Here is a 27671-nt window from a genome sequence, read left to right on the forward strand (position 1 = left end):
CGAAAAATTTTGGGACCAAAAAAAACTTCGAAAAATTTTGGGACCAAAAAAATTTTGGACCAAAAAAAACTTCGAAAAATTTTGGGACCAAAAAAATTTTCACCCAAAAAAAACTTCGAAAAATTTTGGGACCAAAAAAATTTTGGACCAAAAAAAACTTCGAAAAATTTTGGGACCAAAAAAAACTTCGAAAAATTTTGGGACCAAAAAAAACTTCGAAAAATTTTGGGACCAAAAAAATTTTGGACCAAAAAAAACTTCGAAAAATTTTGGGACCAAAAAAATTTTGGACCAAAAAAAACTTTGAAAAATTTTGTGACCAAAAAAATTTTCACCCAAAAAAAACTTCGAAAAATTTTGGGACCAAAAAAATTTTGGACCAAAAAAACTTCGAAAAATTTTGGGACCAAAAAAATTTTGGACCAAAAAAAACTTCGAAAAATTTTGGGACCAAAAAAATTTTGGACCAAAAAAAACTTCGAAAAATTTTGGGACCAAAAAAATTTTCACCCAAAAAAAACTTCGAAAAATTTTGGGACCAAAAAAAACTTCGAAAAATTTTGGGACCAAAAAAATTTTGGACCAAAAAAAACTTCGAAAAATTTTGGGACCAAAAAAAACTTCGAAAAATTTTGGGACCAAAAAAATTTTGGACCAAAAAAAACTTCGAAAAATTTTGGGACCAAAAAAATTTTGGACCAAAAAAAACTTCGAAAAATTTTGGGACCAAAAAAAACTTCGAAAAATTTTGGGACCAAAAAAATTTTGGACCAAAAAAAACTTCGAAAAATTTTGGGACCAAAAAAATTTTCACCCAAAAAAAACTTCGAAAAATTTTGGGACCAAAAAAATTTTGGACCAAAAAAAACTTCAAAAAATTTTCGGACCAAAAAAAATTTCACCCAAAAAAAACTTCGAAAAATTTTGGGACCAAAAAAAACTTCGAAAAATTTTGGGACCAAAAAAACTTCGAAAAATTTTGGGACCAAAAAAATTTTGGACCAAAAAAAACTTCAAAAAATTTTCGGACCAAAAAAAATTTCACCCAAAAAAAACTTCGAAAAATTTTGGGACCAAAAAAAACTTCGAAAAATTTTGGGACCAAAAAAATTTTCACCCAAAAAAAACTTCGAAAAATTTTGGGACCAAAAAAATTTTGGACCAAAAAAAACTTCGAAAAATTTTGGGACCAAAAAAATTTTCACCCAAAAAAAACTTCGAAAAATTTTGGGACCAAAAAAATTTTGGACCAAAAAAAACTTCGAAAAATTTTGGGACCAAAAAAAACTTCGAAAAATTTTGGGACCAAAAAAATTTTCACCCAAAAAAAACTTCGAAAAATTTTGGGACCAAAAAAATTTTGGACCAAAAAAAACTTCGAAAAATTTTGGGACCAAAAAAAACTTCGAAAAATTTTGGGACCAAAAAAATTTTGGACCAAAAAAAACTTCGAAAAATTTTGGGACCAAAAAAATTTTCACCCAAAAAAAACTTCGAAAAATTTTGGGACCAAAAAAATTTTGGACCAAAAAAAACTTCGAAAAATTTTGGGACCAAAAAAAACTTCGAAAAATTTTGGGACCAAAAAAAACTTCGAAAAATTTTGGGACCAAAAAAATTTTGGACCAAAAAAAACTTCGAAAAATTTTGGGACCAAAAAAATTTTGGACCAAAAAAAACTTTGAAAAATTTTGTGACCAAAAAAATTTTCACCCAAAAAAAACTTCGAAAAATTTTGGGACCAAAAAAATTTTGGACCAAAAAAACTTCGAAAAATTTTGGGACCAAAAAAATTTTGGACCAAAAAAAACTTCGAAAAATTTTGGGACCAAAAAAATTTTGGACCAAAAAAAACTTCGAAAAATTTTGGGACCAAAAAAATTTTCACCCAAAAAAAACTTCGAAAAATTTTGGGACCAAAAAAAACTTCGAAAAATTTTGGGACCAAAAAAATTTTGGACCAAAAAAAACTTCGAAAAATTTTGGGACCAAAAAAAACTTCGAAAAATTTTGGGACCAAAAAAATTTTGGACCAAAAAAAACTTCGAAAAATTTTGGGACCAAAAAAATTTTGGACCAAAAAAAACTTCGAAAAATTTTGGGACCAAAAAAATTTTCACCCAAAAAAAACTTCGAAAAATTTTGGGACCAAAAAAATTTTGGACCAAAAAAAACTTCAAAAAATTTTCGGACCAAAAAAAATTTCACCCAAAAAAAACTTCGAAAAATTTTGGGACCAAAAAAAACTTCGAAAAATTTTGGGACCAAAAAAACTTCGAAAAATTTTGGGACCAAAAAAATTTTGGACCAAAAAAAACTTCGAAAAATTTTGGGACCAAAAAAATTTTCACCCAAAAAAAACTTCGAAAAATTTTGGGACCAAAAAAATTTTGGTACCAAAAAAAACTTCGAAAAATTTTGGGACCAAAAAAATTTTGGACCAAAAAAAACTTCGAAAAATTTTGGGACCAAAAAAAACTTCGAAAAATTTTGGGACCAAAAAAATTTTGGACCAAAAAAAACTTCGAAAAATTTTGGGACCAAAAAAATTTTCACCCAAAAAAAACTTCGAAAAATTTTGGGACCAAAAAAATTTTGGACCAAAAAAAACTTCAAAAAATTTTCGGACCAAAAAAATTTTCACCCAAAAAAAACTTCGAAAAATTTTGGGACCAAAAAAAACTTCGAAAAATTTTGGGACCAAAAAAACTTCGAAAAATTTTGGGACCAAAAAAATTTTGGACCAAAAAAAACTTCGAAAAATTTTGGGACCAAAAAAATTTTGGACCAAAAAAAACTTCGAAAAATTTTGGGACCAAAAAAATTTTGGACCAAAAAAAACTTCGAAAAATTTTGGGACCAAAAAAAACTTCGAAAAATTTTGGGACCAAAAAAATGATCACCCAAAAAAAACTTCGAAAAATTTTGGGACCAAAAAAAACTTCGAAAAATTTTGGGACCAAAAAAAACTTCGAAAAATTTTGGCACCAAAAAAATTTTGGACCAAAAAAAACTTCGAAAAATTTTGGGACCAAAAAAATTTTGGACCAAAAAAAACTTCGAAAAATTTTGGGACCAAAAAAAACTTCGAAAAATTTTGGGACCAAAAAAATTTTGGACCAAAAAAAACTTCGAAAAATTTTGGGACCAAAAAAAACTTCGAAAAATTTTGGGACCAAAAAAATTTTGGACCAAAAAAAACTTCGAAAAATTTTGGGACCAAAAAAATTTTGGACCAAAAAAAACTTCAAAAAATTTTGGGACCAAAAAAATTTTCACCCAAAAAAAACTTCGAAAAATTTTGGGACCAAAAAAATTTTCACCCAAAAAAAACATCGAAAAATTTTGGGACCAAAAAAATTTTGGACCAAAAAAACTTCGAAAAATTTTGGGACCAAAAAAAACTTCGAAAAATTTTGGGACCAAAAAAATTTTGGACCAAAAAAAACTTCGAAAAATTTTGGGACCAAAAAAATTTTGGACCAAAAAAAATTTCGAAAAATTTTGGGACCAATAAAAACTTCGAAAAATTTTGGGACCAAAAAAATTTTGGACCAAAAAAAACTTCGAAAAATTTTGGGACCAAAAAAATTTTCACACAAAAAAAACTTCGAAAAATTTTGGGACCAAAAAAAACTTCGAAAAATTTTCGGACCAAAAAAATTTTCACCCAAAAAAAACTTCGAAAAATTTTGGGACCAAAAAAATTTTGGACCAAAAAAAAACTTCGAAAAATTTTGGGACCAAAAAAATTTTCACCCAAAAAAAACTTCGAAAAATATTGGGACCAAAAAAATTTTGGGACCAAAAAAAACTTCGAAAAATTTTGGGACCAAAAAAATTTTGGACCAAAAAAAACTTCGAAAATTTTGGGACCAAAAATAACTTCGAAAAATTTTGGGACCAAAAAAATTTTGGACCAAAAAAAACTTCGAAAAATTTTGGGACCAAAAAAATTTTCACCCAAAAAAAACTTCGAAAAATTTTGGGACCAAAAAAATTTTGGACCAAAAAAAACTTCAAAAAATTTTGGGACCAAAAAAAACTTCGAAAAATTTTGGGACCAAAAAAATTTTGGACCAAAAAAAACTTCGAAAAATTTTGGGACCAAAAAAATTTTGGACCAAAAAAAAACTTCGAAAAATTTTGGGACCAAAAAAATTTTCACCCAAAAAAAACTTCGAAAAATGTTGGGACCAAAAAAATTTTGGACCAAAAAAAACTTCGAAAAATTTTGGGACCAAAAAAATTTTGGACCAAAAAAAACTTCGAAAAATTTTGGGACCAAAAAAATTTTGGACCAAAAAAAACTTCGAAAAATTTTGGGACCAAAAAAAACTTCGAAAAATTTTGGGACCAAAAAAATTTTCACCCAAAAAAAACTTCGAAAAATTTTGGGACCAAAAAAAACTTCGAAAAATTTTGGGACCAAAAAAATTTTGGACCAAAAAAAACTTCGAAAAATTTTGGGACCAAAAAAAACTTCGAAAAATTTTGGGACCAAAAAAATTTTGGACCAAAAAAAACTTCGAAAAATTTTGGGACCAAAAAAATTTTGGACCAAAAAAAACTTCGAAAAATTTTGGGACCAAAAAAATTTTCACCCAAAAAAAACTTCGAAAAATTTTGGGACCAAAAAAATTTTGGACCAAAAAAAACTTCGAAAAATTTTGGGACCAAAAAAATTTTGGACCAAAAAAAACTTCGAAAAATTTTGGGACCAAAAAAAACTTCGAAAAATTTTGGGACCAAAAAAATTTTGGACCAAAAAAAACTTCGAAAAATTTTGGGACCAAAAAAAACTTCGAAAAATTTTGGGACCAAAAAAATTTTGGACCAAAAAAAACTTCGAAAAATTTTGGGACCAAAAAAATTTTCACCCAAAAAAAACTTCGAAAAATTTTGGGACCAAAAAAATTTTGGACCAAAAAAAACTTCGAAAAATTTTGGGACCAAAAAAATTTTCACCCAAAAAAAACTTCGAAAAATTTTGGGACCAAAAAAATTTTGGACCAAAAAAAACTTCGAAAAATTTTGGGACCAAAAAAATTTTGGACCAAAAAAAACTTCGAAAAATTTTGGGACCAAAAAAAACTTCGAAAAATTTTGGGACCAAAAAAATTTTGGACCAAAAAAAACTTCGAAAAATTTTGGGACCAAAAAAATTTTCACCCAAAAAAAACTTCGAAAAATTTTGGGACCAAAAAAATTTTGGACCAAAAAAAACTTCGAAAAATTTTGGGACCAAAAAAATTTTGGACCAAAAAAAACTTCGAAAAATTTTGGGACCAAAAAAATTTTCACCCAAAAAAAACTTTGAAAAATTTTGGGACCAAAAAAATTTTGGACCAAAAAAAACTTCGAAAAATTTTGGGACCAAAAAAATTTTGGACCAAAAAAAACTTCGAAAAATTTTGGGACCAAAAAAATTTTGGACCAAAAAAAACTTAGAAAAATTTTGGGACCAAAAAAAAATTCGAAAAATTTTGGGACCAAAAGAATTTTGGACCAAAAAAAACTTCGAAAAGTTTTGGGACCAAAAAAATTTTCACCCAAAAAAAACTTCGAAAAATTTTGGGACCAAAAAAAACTTCGAAAAATTTTGGGACCAAAAAAATTTTGGACCAAAAAAAACTTCGAAAAATTTTGGGACCAAAAAAAACTTCGAAAAATTTTGGGACCAAAAAAATTTTGGACCAAAAAAAACTTCGAAAAATTTTGGGACCAAAAAAATTTTGGACCAAAAAAAACTTCGAAAAATTTTGGGACCAAAAAAATTTTCACCCAAAAAAAACTTCGAAAAATTTTGGGACCAAAAAAATTTTGGACCAAAAAAAACTTCGAAAAATTTTGGGACCAAAAAAATTTTCACCCAAAAAAAACTTCGAAAAATTTTGGGACCAAAAAAATTTTGGACCAAAAAAAACTTCGAAAAATTTTGGGACCAAAAAAATTTTCACCCAAAAAAAACTTCGAAAAATTTTGGGACCAAAAAAAACTTCGAAAAATTTTGGGACCAAAAAAATTTTCACCCAAAAAAAACTTCGAAAAATTTTGGGACCAAAAAAAACTTCGAAAAATTTTGGACCAAAAAAAACTTCGAAAAATTTTGGGACCAAAAAAATTTTGGACCAAAAAAAACTTCGAAAAATTTTGGGACCAAAAAAATTTTGGACCAAAAAAAACTTCGAAAAATTTTGGGACCAAAAAAAACTTCAAAAAAATTTTGGACCAAAAAAATTTTCACCCAAAAAAAACTTCGAAAAATTTTGGGACCAAAAAAATTTTGGGACCAAAAAAAACTTCGAAAAATTTTGGGACCAAAAAAATTTTGGACCAAAAAAAACTTCGAAAAATTTTGGGACCAAAAAAATTTTGGACCAAAAAAAACTTCGAAAAATTTTGGGACCAAAAAAAAAATCGAAAAATTTTGGGACCAAAAAAATTTTGGACCAAAAAAAACTTCGAAAAATTTTGGGACCAAAAAAACTTCGAAAAATTTTGGGACCAAAAAAATTTTGGACCAAAAAAAACTTCGAAAAATTTTGGGACCAAAAAAATTTTGGACCAAAAAAAACTTCGAAAAATTTTGGGACCAAAAAAATTTTGGACCAAAAAGAACTTCGAAAAATTTTTGGACCAAAAAAAACTTCGAAAAATTTTGGGACCAAAAAAATTTTGGACCAAAAAAAACTTCGAAAAATTTTGGGACCAAAAAAATTTTGGACCAAAAAAAACTTCGAAAAATTTTGGGACCAAAAAAATTTTCACCCAAAAAAAACTTCGAAAAATTTTGGGACCAAAAAAATTTTGGACCAAAAAAAACTTCGAAAAATTTTGGGACCAAAAAAATTTTGGACCAAAAAAAACTTCGAAAAATTTTGGGACCAAAAAAATTTTGGACCAAAAAAAACTTCGAAAAATTTTGGGACCAAAAAAAACTTCGAAAAATTTTGGGACTTAAAAAATTTTGGACCAAAAAAAACTTCGAAAAATTTTGGGACCAAAAAAAACTTCGAAAAATTTTGGGACCAAAAAAATTTTGGACCAAAAAAAACTTCGAAAAATTTTGGGACCAAAAAAATTTTGGACCAAAAAAAACTTCGAAAAATTTTGGGACCAAAAAAATTTTGGACCAAAAAAAACTTCGAAAAATTTTGGGACCAAAAAAATTTTGGACCAAAAAAAACTTCGAAAAATTTTGGGACCAAAAAAATTTTGGACCAAAAAAAACTTCGAAAAATTTTGGGACCAAAAAAATTTTCACCCAAAAAAAACTTCGAAAAATTTTGGGACCAAAAAAATTTTGGACCAAAAAAAACTTCGAAAAATTTTGGGACCAAAAAAAACTTCGAAAAATTCTGGGACCAAAAAAATTTTGGACCAAAAAAAACTTCGAAAAATTTTGGGACCAAAAAAATTTTGGACCAAAAAAAACTTCGAAAAATTTTGGGACCAAAAAAATTTTCACCCAAAAAAAACTTCGAAAAATGTTGGGACCAAAAAAATTTTGGACTAAAAAAAACTTCGAAAAATTTTGGGACCAAAAAAATTTTGGACCAAAAAAAACTTCGAAAAATTTTGGGACCAAAAAAAATTTGGACCAAAAAAAACTTCGAAAAATTTTGGGACCAAAAAAAACTTCGAAAAATTTTGGGACCAAAAAAATTTTCACCCAAAAAAAACTTCGAAAAATTTTGGGACCAAAAAAAACTTCGAAAAATTTTGGGACCAAAAAAATTTTCACCCAAAAAAAACTTCGAAAAATTTTGGGACCAAAAAAAACTTCGAAAAATTTTGGGACCAAAAAAATTTTGGACCAAAAAAAACTTCGAAAAATTTTGGGACCAAAAAAAACTTCGAAAAATTTTGGGACCAAAAAAATTTTGGACCAAAAAAAACTTCGAAAAATTTTGGGACCAAAAAAATTTTGGACCAAAAAAAACTTCGAAAAATTTTGGGACCAAAAAAATTTTCACCCAAAAAAAACTTCGAAAAATTTTGGGACCAAAAAAATTTTGGACCAAAAAAAACTTCGAAAAATTTTGGGACCAAAAAAAACTTCGAAAAATTCTGGGACCAAAAAAATTTTGGACCAAAAAAAACTTCGAAAAATTTTGGGACCAAAAAAATTTTGGACCAAAAAAAACTTCGAAAAATTTTGGGACCAAAAAAATTTTGGACCAAAAAAAACTTCGAAAAATTTTGGGACCAAAAAAAATTTGGACCAAAAAAAACTTCGAAAAATTTTGGGACCAAAAAAAACTTCGAAAAATTTTGGGACCAAAAAAATTTTCACCCAAAAAAAACTTCGAAAAATTTTGGGACCAAAAAAAACTTCGAAAAATTTTGGGACCAAAAAAATTTTCACCCAAAAAAAACTTCGAAAAATTTTGGGACCAAAAAAAACTTCGAAAAATTTTGGGACCAAAAAAATTTTGGACCAAAAAAAACTTCGAAAAATTTTGGGACCAAAAAAAACTTCGAAAAATTTTGGGACCAAAAAAATTTTGGACCAAAAAAAACTTCAAAAAATATTGGGACCAAAAAAATTTTGGACCAAAAAAAACTTCCAAAAATTTTGGGACCAAAAAAATTTTCACCCAAAAAAAACTTCGAAAAATGTTGGGACCAAAAAAATTTTGGACCAAAAAAAACTTCCAAAAATTTTGGGACCAAAAAAATTTTGGTCCAAAAAAAACTTCGAAAAATTTTGGGACCAAAAAAATTTTGGACCAAAAAAAACTTCGAAAAATTTTGGGACCAAAAAAATTTTGGTCCAAAAAAAACTTTGAAAAATTTTGGGACCAAAAAAATTTTGAACCAAAAAAAACTTCGAAAAAGTTTGGGACCAAAAAAATTTTCACCCAAAAAAAACTTCGAAAAATTTTGGGACCAAAAAAAACTTCGAAAAATTTTGGGACCAAAAAAATTTTGGACCAAAAAAAACTTCGAAAAATTTTGGGACCAAAAAAAACTTCGAAAAATTTTGGGACCAAAAAAATTTTGGACCAAAAAAAACTTCGAAAAATTTTGGGACCAAAAAAATTTTGGACCAAAAAAAACTTCGAAAAATTTTGGGACCAAAAAAATTTTCACCCAAAAAAAACTTCGAAAAATGTTGGGACCAAAAAAATTTTGGTCCAAAAAAAACTTCGAAAAATTTTGGGACCAAAAAAATTTTGGACCAAAAAAAACTTCGAAAAATTTTGGGACCAAAAAAAACTTCGAAAAATTTTGGGACCAAAAAAATTTTCACCCAAAAAAAAACTTCGAAAAATTTTGGGACCAAAAAAAACTTCGAAAAATTTTGGGACCAAAAAAATTTTGGGACCAAAAAAAACTTCGAAAAATTTTGGGACCAAAAAAATTTTGGACCAAAAAAAACTTCGAAAAATTTTGGGACCAAAAAAATTTTCACCCAAAAAAAACTTCGAAAAATTTTGGGACCAAAAAAATTTTGGACCAAAAAAAACTTCGAAAAATTTTGGGACCAAAAAAATTTTGGACCAAAAAAAACTTCGAAAAATTTTGGGACCAAAAAAATTTTGGGACCAAAAAAAACTTCGAAAAATTTTGGGACCAAAAAAAACTTCGAAAAATTTTGGGACCAAAAAAATTTTGGACCAAAAAAAACTTCGAAAAATTTTGGGACCAAAAAAAACTTCGAAAAATTTTGGGACCAAAAAAATTTTGGACCAAAAAAAACTTCGAAAAATTTTGGGACCAAAAAAATTTTGGACCAAAAAAAACTTCGAAAAATTTTGGGACCAAAAAAATTTTCACCCAAAAAAAACTTCGAAAAATTTTGGGACCAAAAAAATTTTGGACCAAAAAAAACTTCGAAAAATTTTGGGACCAAAAAAATTTTCACCCAAAAAAAACTTCGAAAAATTTTGGGACCAAAAAAATTTTGGACCAAAAAAAACTTCGAAAAATTTTGGGACCAAAAAAATTTTGGACCAAAAAAAACTTCGAAAAATTTTGGGACCAAAAAAATTTTGGGACCAAAAAAAACTTCGAAAAATTTTGGGACCAAAAAAATTTTGGACCAAAAAAAACTTCGAAAAATTTTGGGACCAAAAAAATTTTCACCCAAAAAAAACTTCGAAAAATTTTGGGACCAAAAAAATTTTGGACCAAAAAAAACTTCGAAAAATTTTGGGACCAAAAAAATTTTCACCCAAAAAAAACTTCGAAAAATTTTGGGACCAAAAAAATTTTGGACCAAAAAAAACTTCGAAAAATTTTGGGACCAAAAAAATTTTCACCCAAAAAAAACTTCGAAAAATTTTGGGACCAAAAAAAACTTCGAAAAATTTTGGGACCAAAAAAATTTTCACCCAAAAAAAACTTCGAAAAATTTTGGGACCAAAAAAAACTTCGAAAAATTTTGGACCAAAAATAACTTCGAAAAATTTTGGGACCAAAAAAATTTTGGACCAAAAAAAACTTCGAAAAATTTTGGGACCAAAAAAATTTTGGACCAAAAAAAACTTCGAAAAATTTTGGGACCAAAAAAAACTTCAAAAAAATTTTGGACCAAAAAAATTTTCACCCAAAAAAAACTTCGAAAAATTTTGGGACCAAAAAAATTTTGGGACCAAAAAAAACTTCGAAAAATTTTGGGACCAAAAAAATTTTGGACCAAAAAAAACTTCGAAAAATTTTGGGACCAAAAAAATTTTGGACCAAAAAAAACTTCGAAAAATTTTGGGACCAAAAAAAAAATCGAAAAATTTTGGGACCAAAAAAATTTTGGACCAAAAAAAACTTCGAAAAATTTTGGGACCAAAAAAACTTCGAAAAATTTTGGGACCAAAAAAATTTTGGGACCAAAAAAAACTTCGAAAAATTTTGGGACCAAAAAAATTTTGGACCAAAAAAAACTTCGAAAAATTTTGGGACCAAAAAAATTTTGGACCAAAAAGAACTTCGAAAAATTTTGGGACCAAAAAAAACTTCGAAAAATTTTGGGACCAAAAAAATTTTGGACCAAAAAAAACTTCGAAAAATTTTGGGACCAAAAAAATTTTGGACCAAAAAAAACTTCGAAAAATTTTGGGACCAAAAAAATTTTCACCCAAAAAAAACTTCGAAAAATTTTGGGACCAAAAAAATTTTGGACCAAAAAAAACTTCGAAAAATTTTGGGACCAAAAAAATTTTGGACCAAAAAAAACTTCGAAAAATTTTGGGACCAAAAAAATTTTGGACCAAAAAAAACTTCGAAAAATTTTGGGACCAAAAAAAACTTCGAAAAATTTTGGGACTTAAAAAATTTTGGACCAAAAAAAACTTCGAAAAATTTTGGGACCAAAAAAAACTTCGAAAAATTTTGGGACCAAAAAAATTTTGGACCAAAAAAAACTTCGAAAAATTTTGGGACCAAAAAAATTTTGGACCAAAAAAAACTTCGAAAAATTTTGGGACCAAAAAAATTTTGGACCAAAAAAAACTTCGAAAAATTTTGGGACCAAAAAAATTTTGGACCAAAAAAAACTTCGAAAAATTTTGGGACCAAAAAAATTTTGGACCAAAAAAAACTTCGAAAAATTTTGGGACCAAAAAAATTTTCACCCAAAAAAAACTTCGAAAAATTTTGGGACCAAAAAAATTTTGGACCAAAAAAAACTTCGAAAAATTTTGGGACCAAAAAAAACTTCGAAAAATTCTGGGACCAAAAAAATTTTGGACCAAAAAAAACTTCGAAAAATTTTGGGACCAAAAAAATTTTGGACCAAAAAAAACTTCGAAAAATTTTGGGACCAAAAAAATTTTCACCCAAAAAAAACTTCGAAAAATGTTGGGACCAAAAAAATTTTGGACCAAAAAAAACTTCGAAAAATTTTGGGACCAAAAAAATTTTGGACCAAAAAAAACTTCGAAAAATTTTGGGACCAAAAAAAATTTGGACCAAAAAAAACTTCGAAAAATTTTGGGACCAAAAAAAACTTCGAAAAATTTTGGGACCAAAAAAATTTTCACCCAAAAAAAACTTCGAAAAATTTTGGGACCAAAAAAAACTTCGAAAAATTTTGGGACCAAAAAAATTTTCACCCAAAAAAAACTTCGAAAAATTTTGGGACCAAAAAAAACTTCGAAAAATTTTGGGACCAAAAAAATTTTGGACCAAAAAAAACTTCGAAAAATTTTGGGACCAAAAAAAACTTCGAAAAATTTTGGGACCAAAAAAATTTTGGACCAAAAAAAACTTCGAAAAATTTTGGGACCAAAAAAATTTTGGACCAAAAAAAACTTCGAAAAATTTTGGGACCAAAAAAATTTTCACCCAAAAAAAACTTCGAAAAATTTTGGGACCAAAAAAATTTTGGACCAAAAAAAACTTCGAAAAATTTTGGGACCAAAAAAAACTTCGAAAAATTCTGGGACCAAAAAAATTTTGGACCAAAAAAAACTTCGAAAAATTTTGGGACCAAAAAAATTTTGGACCAAAAAAAACTTCGAAAAATTTTGGGACCAAAAAAATTTTGGACCAAAAAAAACTTCGAAAAATTTTGGGACCAAAAAAAATTTGGACCAAAAAAAACTTCGAAAAATTTTGGGACCAAAAAAAACTTCGAAAAATTTTGGGACCAAAAAAATTTTCACCCAAAAAAAACTTCGAAAAATTTTGGGACCAAAAAAAACTTCGAAAAATTTTGGGACCAAAAAAATTTTCACCCAAAAAAAACTTCGAAAAATTTTGGGACCAAAAAAAACTTCGAAAAATTTTGGGACCAAAAAAATTTTGGACCAAAAAAAACTTCGAAAAATTTTGGGACCAAAAAAAACTTCGAAAAATTTTGGGACCAAAAAAATTTTGGACCAAAAAAAACTTCAAAAAATATTGGGACCAAAAAAATTTTGGACCAAAAAAAACTTCCAAAAATTTTGGGACCAAAAAAATTTTCACCCAAAAAAAACTTCGAAAAATGTTGGGACCAAAAAAATTTTGGACCAAAAAAAACTTCCAAAAATTTTGGGACCAAAAAAATTTTGGTCCAAAAAAAACTTCGAAAAATTTTGGGACCAAAAAAATTTTGGACCAAAAAAAACTTCGAAAAATTTTGGGACCAAAAAAATTTTGGTCCAAAAAAAACTTTGAAAAATTTTGGGACCAAAAAAATTTTGAACCAAAAAAAACTTCGAAAAAGTTTGGGACCAAAAAAATTTTCACCCAAAAAAAACTTCGAAAAATTTTGGGACCAAAAAAAACTTCGAAAAATTTTGGGACCAAAAAAATTTTGGACCAAAAAAAACTTCGAAAAATTTTGGGACCAAAAAAAACTTCGAAAAATTTTGGGACCAAAAAAATTTTGGACCAAAAAAAACTTCGAAAAATTTTGGGACCAAAAAAATTTTGGACCAAAAAAAACTTCGAAAAATTTTGGGACCAAAAAAATTTTCACCCAAAAAAAACTTCGAAAAATGTTGGGACCAAAAAAATTTTGGACCAAAAAAAACTTCGAAAAATTTTGGGACCAAAAAAATTTTGGTCCAAAAAAAACTTCGAAAAATTTTGGGACCAAAAAAATTTTGGACCAAAAAAAACTTCGAAAAATTTTGGGACCAAAAAAAACTTCGAAAAATTTTGGGACCAAAGAAATTTTCACCCAAAAAAAAACTTCGAAAAATTTTGGGACCAAAAAAAACTTCGAAAAATTTTGGGACCAAAAAAATTTTGGGACCAAAAAAAACTTCGAAAAATTTTGGGACCAAAAAAATTTTGGACCAAAAAAAACTTCGAAAAATTTTGGGACCAAAAAAATTTTCACCCAAAAAAAACTTCGAAAAATTTTGGGACCAAAAAAATTTTGGACCAAAAAAAACTTCGAAAAATTTTGGGACCAAAAAAATTTTGGACCAAAAAAAACTTCGAAAAATTTTGGGACCAAAAAAATTTTGGGACCAAAAAAAACTTCGAAAAATTTTGGGACCAAAAAAAACTTCGAAAAATTTTGGGACCAAAAAAATTTTGGACCAAAAAAAACTTCGAAAAATTTTGGGACCAAAAAAAACTTCGAAAAATTTTGGGACCAAAAAAATTTTGGACCAAAAAAAACTTCGAAAAATTTTGGGACCAAAAAAATTTTGGACCAAAAAAAACTTCGAAAAATTTTGGGACCAAAAAAATTTTCACCCAAAAAAAACTTCGAAAAATTTTGGGACCAAAAAAATTTTGGACCAAAAAAAACTTCGAAAAATTTTGGGACCAAAAAAATTTTCACCCAAAAAAAACTTCGAAAAATTTTGGGACCAAAAAAATTTTGGACCAAAAAAAACTTCGAAAAATTTTGGGACCAAAAAAATTTTGGACCAAAAAAAACTTCGAAAAATTTTGGGACCAAAAAAATTTTGGGACCAAAAAAAACTTCGAAAAATTTTGGGACCAAAAAAATTTTGGACCAAAAAAAACTTCGAAAAATTTTGGGACCAAAAAAATTTTCACCCAAAAAAAACTTCGAAAAATTTTGGGACAAAAAAAATTTTGGACCAAAAAAAACTTCGAAAAATTTTGGGACCAAAAAAATTTTCACCCAAAAAAAACTTCGAAAAATTTTGGGACCAAAAAAATTTTGGACCAAAAAAAACTTCGAAAAATTTTGGGACCAAAAAAATTTTCACCCAAAAAAAACTTCGAAAAATTTTGGGACCAAAAAAAACTTCGAAAAATTTTGGGACCAAAAAAATTTTGGACCAAAAAAAACTTCAAAAAATTTTGGGACCAAAAAAATTTTCACCCAAAAAAAACTTCGAAAAATTTTGGGACCAAAAAAATTTTCACCCAAAAAAAACATCGAAAAATTTTGGGACCAAAAAAATTTTGGACCAAAAAAAACTTCGAAAAATTTTGGACCAATAAAAACTTCGAAAAATTTTGGGACCAAAAAAATTTTGGACCAAAAAAAACTTCGAAAAATTTTGGGACCAAAAAAATTTTCACACAAAAAAAACTTCGAAAAATTTTGGGACCAAAAAAAACTTCGAAAAATTTTGGGACCAAAAAAATTTTCACCCAAAAAAAACTTCGAAAAATTTTGGGACCAAAAAAAACTTCGAAAAATTTTGGGACCAAAAAAATTTTGGGACCAAAAAAAACTTCGAAAAATTTTCGGACCAAAAAAATTTTCACCCAAAAAAAACTTCGAAAAATTTTGGGACCAAAAAAATTTTGGACCAAAAAAAAACTTCGAAAAATTTTGGGACCAAAAAAATTTTCACCCAAAAAAAACTTCGAAAAATTTTGGGACCAAAAAAATTTTGGGACCAAAAAAAACTTCGAAAAATTTTGGGACCAAAAAAATTTTGGACCAAAAAAAACTTCGAAAAATTTTGGGACCAAAAAAAACTTCGAAAAATTTTGGGACCAAAAAAATTTTGGACCAAAAAAAACTTCGAAAAATTTTGGGACCAAAAAAATTTTCACCCAAAAAAAACTTCGAAAAATTTTGGGACCAAAAAAATTTTGGACCAAAAAAAACTTCAAAAAATTTTGGGACCAAAAAAAACTTCGAAAAATTTTGGGACCAAAAAAATTTTGGACCAAAAAAAACTTCGAAAAATTTTGGGACCAAAAAAATTTTGGACCAAAAAAAACTTCGAAAAATTTTGGGACCAAAAAAAACTTCGAAAAATTTTGGGACCAAAAAAATTTTGGACCAAAAAAAACTTCGAAAAATTTTGGGACCAAAAAAATTTTCACCCAAAAAAAACTTCGAAAAATTTTGGGACCAAAAAAATTTTGGACCAAAAAAAACTTCAAAAAATTTTGGGACCAAAAAAAACTTCGAAAAATTTTGGGACCAAAAAAATTTTGGACCAAAAAAAACTTCGAAAAATTTTGGGACCAAAAAAATTTTGGACCAAAAAAAACTTCGAAAAATTTTGGGACCAAAAAAATTTTCACCCAAAAAAAACTTCGAAAAATTTTGGGACCAAAAAAATTTTGGACCAAAAAAAACTTCGAAAAATTTTGGGACCAAAAAAAACTTCGAAAAATTTTGGGACCAAAAAAATTTTGGACCAAAAAAAACTTCGAAAAATTTTGGGACCAAAAAAATTTTGGACCAAAAAAAACTTCGAAAAATTTTGGGACCAAAAAAATTTTCACCCAAAAAAAACTTCGAAAAATGTTGGGACCAAAAAAATTTTGGACCAAAAAAAACTTCGAAAAATTTTGGGACCAAAAAAATTTTGGTCCAAAAAAAACTTCGAAAAATTTTGGGACCAAAAAAATTTTGGACCAAAAAAAACTTCGAAAAATTTTGGGACCAAAAAAAACTTCGAAAAATTTTGGGACCAAAAAAATTTTCACCCAAAAAAAACTTCGAAAAATTTTGGGACCAAAAAAAACTTCGAAAAATTTTGGGACCAAAAAAATTTTGGGACCAAAAAAAACTTCGAAAAATTTTGGGACCAAAAAAATTTTGGACCAAAAAAAACTTCGAAAAATTTTGGGACCAAAAAAATTTTCACCCAAAAAAAACTTCGAAAAATTTTGGGACCAAAAAAATTTTGGACCAAAAAAAACTTCGAAAAATTTTGGGACCAAAAAAATTTTGGACCAAAAAAAACTTCGAAAAATTTGGGGACCAAAAAAATTTTGGGACCAAAAAAAACTTCGAAAAATTTTGGGACCAAAAAAAACTTCGAAAAATTTTGGGACCAAAAAAATTTTGGACCAAAAAAAACTTCGAAAAATTTTGGGACCAAAAAAAACTTCGAAAAATTTTGGGACCAAAAAAATTTTGGACCAAAAAAAACTTCGAAAAATTTTGGGACCAAAAAAATTTTCACCCAAAAAAAACTTCGAAAAATTTTGGGACCAAAAAAATTTTGGACCAAAAAAAACTTCGAAAAATTTTGGGACCAAAAAAATTTTCACCCAAAAAAAACTTCGAAAAATTTTGGGACCAAAAAAATTTTGGACCAAAAAAAACTTCGAAAAATTTTGGGACCAAAAAATTTTTCACCCAAAAAAAACTTCGAAAAATTTTGGGACCAAAAAAATTTTGGACCAAAAAAAACTTCGAAAAATTTTGGGACCAAAAAAATTTTGGACCAAAAAAAACTTCGAAAAATTTTGGGACCAAAAAAATTTTCACCCAAAAAAAACTTCGAAAAATTTTGGGACCAAAAAAATTTTGGACCAAAAAAAACTTCGAAAAATTTTGGGACCAAAAAATTTTTCACCCAAAAAAAACTTCGAAAAATTTTGGGACCAAAAAAATTTTGGACCAAAAAAAACTTCGAAAAATTTTGGGACCAAAAAAATTTTGGACCAAAAAAAACTTCGAAAAATTTTGGGACCAAAAAAATTTTCACCCAAAAAAAACTTCGAAAAATTTTGGGACCAAAAAAATTTTGGACCAAAAAAAACTTCGAAAAATTTTGGGACCAAAAAATTTTTCACCCAAAAAAAACTTCGAAAAATTTTGGGACCAAAAAAATTTTGGACCAAAAAAAACTTCGAAAAATTTTGGGACCAAAAAAATTTTGGACCAAAAAAAACTTCGAAAAATTTTGGGACCAAAAAAATTTTGGGACCAAAAAAAACTTCGAAAAATTTTGGGACCAAAAAAATTTTGGACCAAAAAAAACTTCGAAAAATTTTGGGACCAAAAAAATTTTCACCCAAAAAAAACTTCGAAAAATTTTGGGACCAAAAAAATTTTGGACCAAAAAAAACTTCGAAAAATTTTGGGACCAAAAAAATTTTCACCCAAAAAAAACTTCGAAAAATTTTGGGACCAAAAAAATTTTGGACCAAAAAAAACTTCGAAAAATTTTGGGACCAAAAAAATTTTCACCCAAAAAAAACTTCGAAAAATTTTGGGACCAAAAAAAACTTCGAAAAATTTTGGGACCAAAAAAATTTTGGACCAAAAAAAACTTCAAAAAATTTTGGGACCAAAAAAATTTTCACCCAAAAAAAACTTCGAAAAATTTTGGGACCAAAAAAATTTTCACCCAAAAAAAACATCGAAAAATTTTGGGACCAAAAAAATTTTGGACCAAAAAAAACTTCGAAAAATTTTGGACCAATAAAAACTTCGAAAAATTTTGGGACCAAAAAAATTTTGGACCAAAAAAAACTTCGAAAAATTTTGGGACCAAAAAAATTTTCACACAAAAAAAACTTCGAAAAATTTTGGGACCAAAAAAAACTTCGAAAAATTTTGGGACCAAAAAAATTTTCACCCAAAAAAAACTTCGAAAAATTTTGGGACCAAAAAAAACTTCGAAAAATTTTGGGACCAAAAAAATTTTGGGACCAAAAAAAACTTCGAAAAATTTTCGGACCAAAAAAATTTTCACCCAAAAAAAACTTCGAAAAATTTTGGGACCAAAAAAATTTTGGACCAAAAAAAAACTTCGAAAAATTTTGGGACCAAAAAAATTTTCACCCAAAAAAAACTTCGAAAAATTTTGGGACCAAAAAAATTTTGGGACCAAAAAAAACTTCGAAAAATTTTGGGACCAAAAAAATTTTGGACCAAAAAAAACTTCGAAAAATTTTGGGACCAAAAAAAACTTCGAAAAATTTTGGGACCAAAAAAATTTTGGACCAAAAAAAACTTCGAAAAATTTTGGGACCAAAAAAATTTTCACCCAAAAAAAACTTCGAAAAACTTTGGGACCAAAAAAATTTTGGACCAAAAAAAACTTCAAAAAATTTTGGGACCAAAAAAAACTTCGAAAAATTTTGGGACCAAAAAAATTTTGGACCAAAAAAAACTTCGAAAAATTTTGGGACCAAAAAAATTTTGGACCAAAAAAAACTTCGAAAAATTTTGGGACCAAAAAAATTTTCACCCAAAAAAAACTTCGAAAAATGTTGGGACCAAAAAAATTTTGGACCAAAAAAAACTTCGAAAAATTTTGGGACCAAAAAAATTTTGGACCAAAAAAAACTTCGAAAAATTTTGGGACCAAAAAAATTTTGGACCAAAAAAAACTTCGAAAAATTTTGGACCAAAAAAATTTTCACCCAAAAAAAACTTCGAAAAATTTTGGGACCAAAAAAATTTTGGGACCAAAAAAAACTTCGAAAAATTTTGGACCAAAAAAAACTTCGAAAAATTTTGGGACCAAAAAAATTTTGGACCAAAAAAAACTTCGAGAAATTTTGGGACCAAAAAAATTTTCTTCCAAAAAAAACTTCGAAAAATTTTGGGACCAAAAAAATTTTGGTCCAAAAAAAACTTAGAAACATTTTGGGACCAAAAAAATTTTCACCCAAAAAAAACTTCGAAAAATTTTGGGACCAAAAAAATTTTGGACCAAAAAAAACTTCGAGAAATTTTGGGACCAAAAAAATTTTCTTCCAAAAAAAACTTCGAAAAATTTTGGGACCAAAAAAATTTTGGACCAAAAAAATTTTGGACCAAAAAAAACTTCGAAAAATTTTGGGACCAAAAAAAATTTCACCCAAAAAAAACTTCGAAAAATTTTGGGACCAAAAAAATTTTGGACCAAAAAAATTTTGGACCAAAAAAAACTTCGAAAAATTTTGGGACCAAAAAAATTTTGGACCAAAAAAACTTCGAAAAATTTTGGGACCAAAAAAATTTTGGACCAAAAAAATTTTGGACCAAAAAAAACTTCGAAAAATTTTGGGACCAAAAAAATTTTGGACCAAAAAAAACTTCGAAAAATTTTGGACCAAAAAAATTTTCACCCAAAAAAAACTTCGAAAAATTTTGGGACCAAAAAAATTTTGGGACCAAAAAAAACTTCGAAAAATTTTGGGACCAAAAAAATTTTGGACCAAAAAAAACTTTGAAAAATTTTGGGACCAAAAAAATTTTGGGACCAAAAAAAACTTCGAAAAATTTTGGACCAAAAAAAACTTCGAAAAATTTTGGGACCAAAAAAAACTTCGAAAAATTTTGGGACCAAAAAAATTTTGGACCAAAAAAAACTTCGAAAAATTTTGGGACCAAAAAAAACTTCGAAAAATTTTGGGACCAAAAAAATTTTCACCCAAAAAAAACTTCGAAAAATTTTGGGACCAAAAAAATTTTGGACCAAAAAAAACTTCAAAAAATTTTGGGACCAAAAAAATTTTGGACCAAAAAAAACTTCGAAAAATTTTGGGACCAAAAAAATTTTGGACCAAAAAAAACTTCGAAAAATTTTGGGACCAAAAAAAACTTCGAAAAATTTTGGGACCAAAAAAATTTTGGACCAAAAAAAACTTCGAAAAATTTTGGGACCAAAAAAAACTTCGAAAAATTTTGGGACCAAAAAAATTTTCACCCAAAAAAAACTTCGAAAAATTTTGGGACCAAAAAAATTTTGGACCAAAAAAAACTTCGAAAAATTTTGGGACCAAAAAAATTTTCACCCAAAAAAAACTTCGAAAAATTTTGGGACCAAAAAAAACTTCGAAAAATTTTGGGACCAAAAAAATTTTCACCCAAAAAAAACTTCGAAAAATTTTGGGACCAAAAAAAACTTCGAAAAATTTTGGGACCAAAAAAATTTTGGACCAAAAAAAACTTCGAAAAATTTTGGGACCAAAAAAATTTTGGACCAAAAAAAACTTCGAAAAATTTTGGGACCAAAAAAATTTTGGACCAAAAAAAACTTCGAAAAATTTTGGGACCAAAAAAAACTTCGAAAAATTTTGGGACCAAAAAAATTTTGGACCAAAAAAAACTTCAAAAAAATTTTGGACCAAAAAAATTTTCACCCAAAAAAAACTTCGAAAAATTTTGGGACCAAAAAAATTTTGGGACCAAAAAAAACTTCGAAAAATTTTGGGACCAAAAAAATTTTGGACCAAAAAAAACTTCGAAAAATTTTGGGACCAAAAAAAAATTCGAAAAATTTTGGGACCAAAAAAATTTTGGACCAAAAAAAAACTTCGAAAAATTTTGGGACCAAAAAAACTTCGAAAAATTTTGGGACCAAAAAAATTTTGGACCAAAAAAAACTTCGAAAAATTTTGGGACCAAAAAAATTTTGGACCAAAAAAAACTTCGAAAAATTTTGGGACCAAAAAAATTTTGGACCAAAAAGAACTTCGAAAAATTTTGGGACCAAAAAAAACTTCGAAAAATTTTGGGACCAAAAAAATTTTGGACCAAAAAAAACTTCGAAAAATTTTGGGACCAAAAAAATTTTGGACCAAAAAAAACTTCGAAAAATTTTGGGACCAAAAAAATTTTCACCCAAAAAAAACTTCGAAAAATTTTGGGACCAAAAAAATTTTGGACCAAAAAAAACTTCGAAAAATTTTGGGACCAAAAAAATTTTGGACCAAAAAAAACTTCGAAAAATTTTGGGACCAAAAAAAACTTCGAAAAATTTTGGGACTTAAAAAATTTTGGACCAAAAAAAACTTCGAAAAATTTTGGGACCAAAAAAAACTTCGAAAAATTTTGGGACCAAAAAAATTTTGGACCAAAAAAAACTTCGAAAAATTTTGGGACCAAAAAAATTTTCACCCAAAAAAAACTTCGAAAAATTTTGGGACCAAAAAAATTTTGGACCAAAAAAAACTTCTAAAAATTTTGGGACCAAAAAAAACTTCGAAAAATTTTGGGACCAAAAAAATTTTGGACCAAAAAAAACTTCGAAAAATTTTGGGACCAAAAAAATTTTGGACCAAAAAAAACTTCGAAAAATTTTGGGACCAAAAAAATTTTGGACCAAAAAAAACTTCAAAAAATTTTGGACCAAAAAAAACTTCGAAAAATTTTGGGACCAAAAAAATTTTGGACCAAAAAAAACTTCGAAAAATTTTGGGACCAAAAAAATTTTGGACCAAAAAAAACTTCGAAAAATTTTGGGACCAAAAAAATTTTGGACTAAAAAAAACTTCGAAAAATTTTGGGACCAAAAAAAACTTCGAAAAATTTTGGGACTTAAAAAATTTTGGACCAAAAAAAACTTCGAAAAATTTTGGGACCAAAAAAAACTTCGAAAAATTTTGGGACCAAAAAAATTTTGGACCAAAAAAAACTTCGAAAAATTTTGGGACCAAAAAAATTTTCACCCAAAAAAAACTTCGAAAAATTTTGGGACCAAAAAAATTTTGGACCAAAAAAAACTTCTAAAAATTTTGGGACCAAAAAAAACTTCGAAAAATTTTGGGACCAAAAAAATTTTGGACCAAAAAAAACTTCGAAAAATTTTGGGACCAAAAAAAACTTCGAAAAATTTTGGGACCAAAAAAAACTTCGAAAAATTTTGGGACCAAAAAAATTTTGGACCAAAAAAAACTTCGAAAAATTTTGGGACCAAAAAAATTTTCACCCAAAAAAAACTTCGAAAAATTTTGGGACCAAAAAAATTTTGGACCAAAAAAAACTTCGAAAAATTTTGGGACCAAAAAAATTTTGGACCAAAAAAAACTTCGAAAAATTTTGGGACCAAAAAAATTTTCACCCAAAAAAAACTTCGAAAAATTTTGGGACCAAAAAAATTTTGGACCAAAAAAAACTTCGAAAAATTTTGGGACCAAAAAATTTTTCACCCAAAAAAAACTTCGAAAAATTTTGGGACCAAAAAAATTTTGGACCAAAAAAAACTTCGAAAAATTTTGGGACCAAAAAAATTTTGGACCAAAAAAAACTTCGAAAAATTTTGGGACCAAAAAAATTTTGGGACCAAAAAAAACTTCGAAAAATTTTGGGACCAAAAAAATTTTGGACCAAAAAAAACTTCGAAAAATTTTGGGACCAAAAAAATTTTCACCCAAAAAAAACTTCGAAAAATTTTGGGACCAAAAAAATTTTGGACCAAAAAAAACTTCGAAAAATTTTGGGACCAAAAAAATTTTCACCCAAAAAAAACTTCGAAAAATTTTGGGACCAAAAAAATTTTGGACCAAAAAAAACTTCGAAAAATTTTGGGACCAAAAAAATTTTCACCCAAAAAAAACTTCGAAAAATTTTGGGACCAAAAAAAACTTCGAAAAATTTTGGGACCAAAAAAATTTTGGACCAAAAAAAACTTCAAAAAATTTTGGGACCAAAAAAATTTTCACCCAAAAAAAACTTCGAAAAATTTTGGGACCAAAAAAATTTTCACCCAAAAAAAACATCGAAAAATTTTGGGACCAAAAAAATTTTGGACCAAAAAAAACTTCGAAAAATTTTGGACCAATAAAAACTTCGAAAAATTTTGGGACCAAAAAAATTTTGGACCAAAAAAAACTTCGAAAAATTTTGGGACCAAAAAAATTTTCACACAAAAAAAACTTCGAAAAATTTTGGGACCAAAAAAAACTTCGAAAAATTTTGGGACCAAAAAAATTTTCACCCAAAAAAAACTTCGAAAAATTTTGGGACCAAAAAAAACTTCGAAAAATTTTGGGACCAAAAAAATTTTGGGACCAAAAAAAACTTCGAAAAATTTTCGGACCAAAAAAATTTTCACCCAAAAAAAACTTCGAAAAATTTTGGGACCAAAAAAAACTTCGAAAAATTTTGGGACCAAAAAAATTTTGGGACCAAAAAAAACTTCGAAAAATTTTCGGACCAAAAAAATTTTCACCCAAAAAAAACTTCGAAAAATTTTGGGACCAAAAAAATTTTGGACCAAAAAAAAACTTCGAAAAATTTTGGGACCAAAAAAATTTTCACCCAAAAAAAACTTCGAAAAATTTTGGGACCAAAAAAATTTTGGACCAAAAAAAACTTCGAAAAATTTTGGGACCAAAAAAATTTTGGACCAAAAAAAACTTCAAAAAATTTTGGACCAAAAAAAACTTCGAAAAATTTTGGGACCAAAAAAATTTTGGACCAAAAAAAACTTCGAAAAATTTTGGGACCAAAAAAATTTTGGACCAAAAAAAACTTCGAAAAATTTTGGGACCAAAAAAATTTTGGACTAAAAAAAACTTCGAAAAATTTTGGGACCAAAAAAAACTTCGAAAAATTTTGGGACTTAAAAAATTTTGGACCAAAAAAAACTTCGAAAAATTTTGGGACCAAAAAAAACTTCGAAAAATTTTGGGACCAAAAAAATTTTGGACCAAAAAAAACTTCGAAAAATTTTGGGACCAAAAAAATTTTCACCCAAAAAAAACTTCGAAAAATTTTGGGACCAAAAAAATTTTGGACCAAAAAAAACTTCTAAAAATTTTGGGACCAAAAAAAACTTCGAAAAATTTTGGGACCAAAAAAATTTTGGACCAAAAAAAACTTCGAAAAATTTTGGGACCAAAAAAAACTTCGAAAAATTTTGGGACCAAAAAAAACTTCGAAAAATTTTGGGACCAAAAAAATTTTGGACCAAAAAAAACTTCGAAAAATTTTGGGACCAAAAAAATTTTCACCCAAAAAAAACTTCGAAAAATTTTGGGACCAAAAAAATTTTGGACCAAAAAAAACTTCGAAAAATTTTGGGACCAAAAAAATTTTGGACCAAAAAAAACTTCGAAAAATTTTGGGACCAAAAAAATTTTCACCCAAAAAAAACTTCGAAAAATTTTGGGACCAAAAAAATTTTGGACCAAAAAAAACTTCGAAAAATTTTGGGACCAAAAAATTTTTCACCCAAAAAAAACTTCGAAAAATTTTGGGACCAAAAAAATTTTGGACCAAAAAAAACTTCGAAAAATTTTGGGACCAAAAAAATTTTGGACCAAAAAAAACTTCGAAAAATTTTGGGACCAAAAAAATTTTGGGACCAAAAAAAACTTCGAAAAATTTTGGGACCAAAAAAATTTTGGACCAAAAAAAACTTCGAAAAATTTTGGGACCAAAAAAATTTTCACCCAAAAAAAACTTCGAAAAATTTTGGGACCAAAAAAATTTTGGACCAAAAAAAACTTCGAAAAATTTTGGGACCAAAAAAATTTTCACCCAAAAAAAACTTCGAAAAATTTTGGGACCAAAAAAATTTTGGACCAAAAAAAACTTCGAAAAATTTTGGGACCAAAAAAATTTTCACCCAAAAAAAACTTCGAAAAATTTTGGGACCAAAAAAAACTTCGAAAAATTTTGGGACCAAAAAAATTTTGGACCAAAAAAAACTTCAAAAAATTTTGGGACCAAAAAAATTTTCACCCAAAAAAAACTTCGAAAAATTTTGGGACCAAAAAAATTTTCACCCAAAAAAAACATCGAAAAATTTTGGGACCAAAAAAATTTTGGACCAAAAAAAACTTCGAAAAATTTTGGACCAATAAAAACTTCGAAAAATTTTGGGACCAAAAAAATTTTGGACCAAAAAAAACTTCGAAAAATTTTGGGACCAAAAAAATTTTCACACAAAAAAAACTTCGAAAAATTTTGGGACCAAAAAAAACTTCGAAAAATTTTGGGACCAAAAAAATTTTCACCCAAAAAAAACTTCGAAAAATTTTGGGACCAAAAAAAACTTCGAAAAATTTTGGGACCAAAAAAATTTTGGGACCAAAAAAAACTTCGAAAAATTTTCGGACCAAAAAAATTTTCACCCAAAAAAAACTTCGAAAAATTTTGGGACCAAAAAAAACTTCGAAAAATTTTGGGACCAAAAAAATTTTGGGACCAAAAAAAACTTCGAAAAATTTTCGGACCAAAAAAATTTTCACCCAAAAAAAACTTCGAAAAATTTTGGGACCAAAAAAATTTTGGACCAAAAAAAAACTTCGAAAAATTTTGGGACCAAAAAAATTTTCACCCAAAAAAAACTTCGAAAAATTTTGGGACCAAAAAAATTTTGGGACCAAAAAAAACTTCGAAAAATTTTGGGACCAAAAAAATTTTGGACCAAAAAAAACTTCGAAAAATTTTGGGACCAAAAAAAACTTCGAAAAATTTTGGGACCAAAAAAATTTTGGACCAAAAAAAACTTCGAAAAATTTTGGGACCAAAAAAAACTTCGAAAAATTTTGGGACCAAAAAAATTTTCACCCAAAAAAAACTTCGAAAAATTTTGGGACCAAAAAAATTTTGGACCAAAAAAAACTTCAAAAAATTTTGGGACCAAAAAAAACTTCGAAAAATTTTGGGACCAAAAAAATTTTGGACCAAAAAAAACTTCGAAAAATTTTGGGACCAAAAAAATTTTGGACCAAAAAAAACTTCGAAAAATTTTGGGACCAAAAAAATTTTCACCCAAAAAAAACTTCGAAAAATGTTGGGACCAAAAAAATTTTGGACCAAAAAAAACTTCGAAAAATTTTGGGACCAAAAAAATTTTGGACCAAAAAAAACTTCGAAAAATTTTGGGACCAAAAAAATTTTGGACCAAAAAAAACTTCGAAAAATTTTGGGACCAAAAAAATTTTCACCCAAAAAAAACTTCGAAAAATTTTGGGACCAAAAAAAACTTCGAAAAATTTTGGGACCAAAAAAATTTTGGACCAAAAAAAACTTCGAAAAATTTTGGGACCAAAAAAAACTTCGAAAAATTTTGGGACCAAAAAAATTTTGGACCAAAAAAAACTTCGAAAAATTTTGGGACCAAAAAAATTTTCACCCAAAAAAAACTTCGAAAAATTTTGGGACCAAAAAAATTTTGGACCAAAAAAAACTTCGAAAAATTTTGGGACCAAAAAAATTTTGGACCAAAAAAAACTTCGAAAAATTTTGGGACCAAAAAAATTTTCACCCAAAAAAAACTTCGAAAAATTTTGGGACCAAAAAAATTTTGGACCAAAAAAAACTTCGAAAAATTTTGGGACCAAAAAATTTTTCACCCAAAAAAAACTTCGAAAAATTTTGGGACCAAAAAAATTTTGGACCAAAAAAAACTTCGAAAAATTTTGGGACCAAAAAAATTTTGGACCAAAAAAAACTTCGAAAAATTTTGGGACCAAAAAAATTTTGGGACCAAAAAAAACTTCGAAAAATTTTGGGACCAAAAAAATTTTGGACCAAAAAAAACTTCGAAAAATTTTGGGACCAAAAAAATTTTCACCCAAAAAAAACTTCGAAAAATTTTGGGACCAAAAAAATTTTGGACCAAAAAAAACTTCGAAAAATTTTGGGACCAAAAAAATTTTCACCCAAAAAAAACTTCGAAAAATTTTGGGACCAAAAAAATTTTGGACCAAAAAAAACTTCGAAAAATTTTGGGACCAAAAAAATTTTCACCCAAAAAAAACTTTGAAAAATTTTGGGACCAAAAAAAACTTCGAAAAATTTTGGGACCAAAAAAATTTTGGACCAAAAAAAACTTCAAAAAATTTTGGGACCAAAAAAATTTTCACCCAAAAAAAACTTCGAAAAATTTTGGGACCAAAAAATATTTCACCCAAAAAAAACATCGAAAAATTTTGGGACCAAAAAAATTTTGGACCAAAAAAAACTTCGAAAAATTTTGGACCAATAAAAACTTCGAAAAATTTTGGGACCAAAAAAATTTTGGACCAAAAAAAACTTCGAAAAATTTTGGGACCAAAAAAATTTTCACACAAAAAAAACTTCGAAAAATTTTGGGACCAAAAAAAACTTCGAAAAATTTTGGGACCAAAAAAATTTTCACCCAAAAAAAACTTCGAAAAATTTTGGGACCAAAAAAAACTTCGAAAAATTTTGGGACCAAAAAAATTTTGGGACCAAAAAAAACTTCGAAAAATTTTCGGACCAAAAAAATTTTCACCCAAAAAAAACTTCGAAAAATTTTGGGACCAAAAAAATTTTGGACCAAAAAAAAACTTCGAAAAATTTTGGGACCAAAAAAATTTTCACCCAAAAAAAACTTCGAAAAATTTTGGGACCA

The sequence above is a fragment of the Astyanax mexicanus genome, chromosome 8 (genome assembly GCF_023375975.1).
Source record: "Astyanax mexicanus isolate ESR-SI-001 chromosome 8, AstMex3_surface, whole genome shotgun sequence".
In the NCBI taxonomy this organism is placed as follows: domain Eukaryota; kingdom Metazoa; phylum Chordata; class Actinopteri; order Characiformes; family Acestrorhamphidae; genus Astyanax; species Astyanax mexicanus.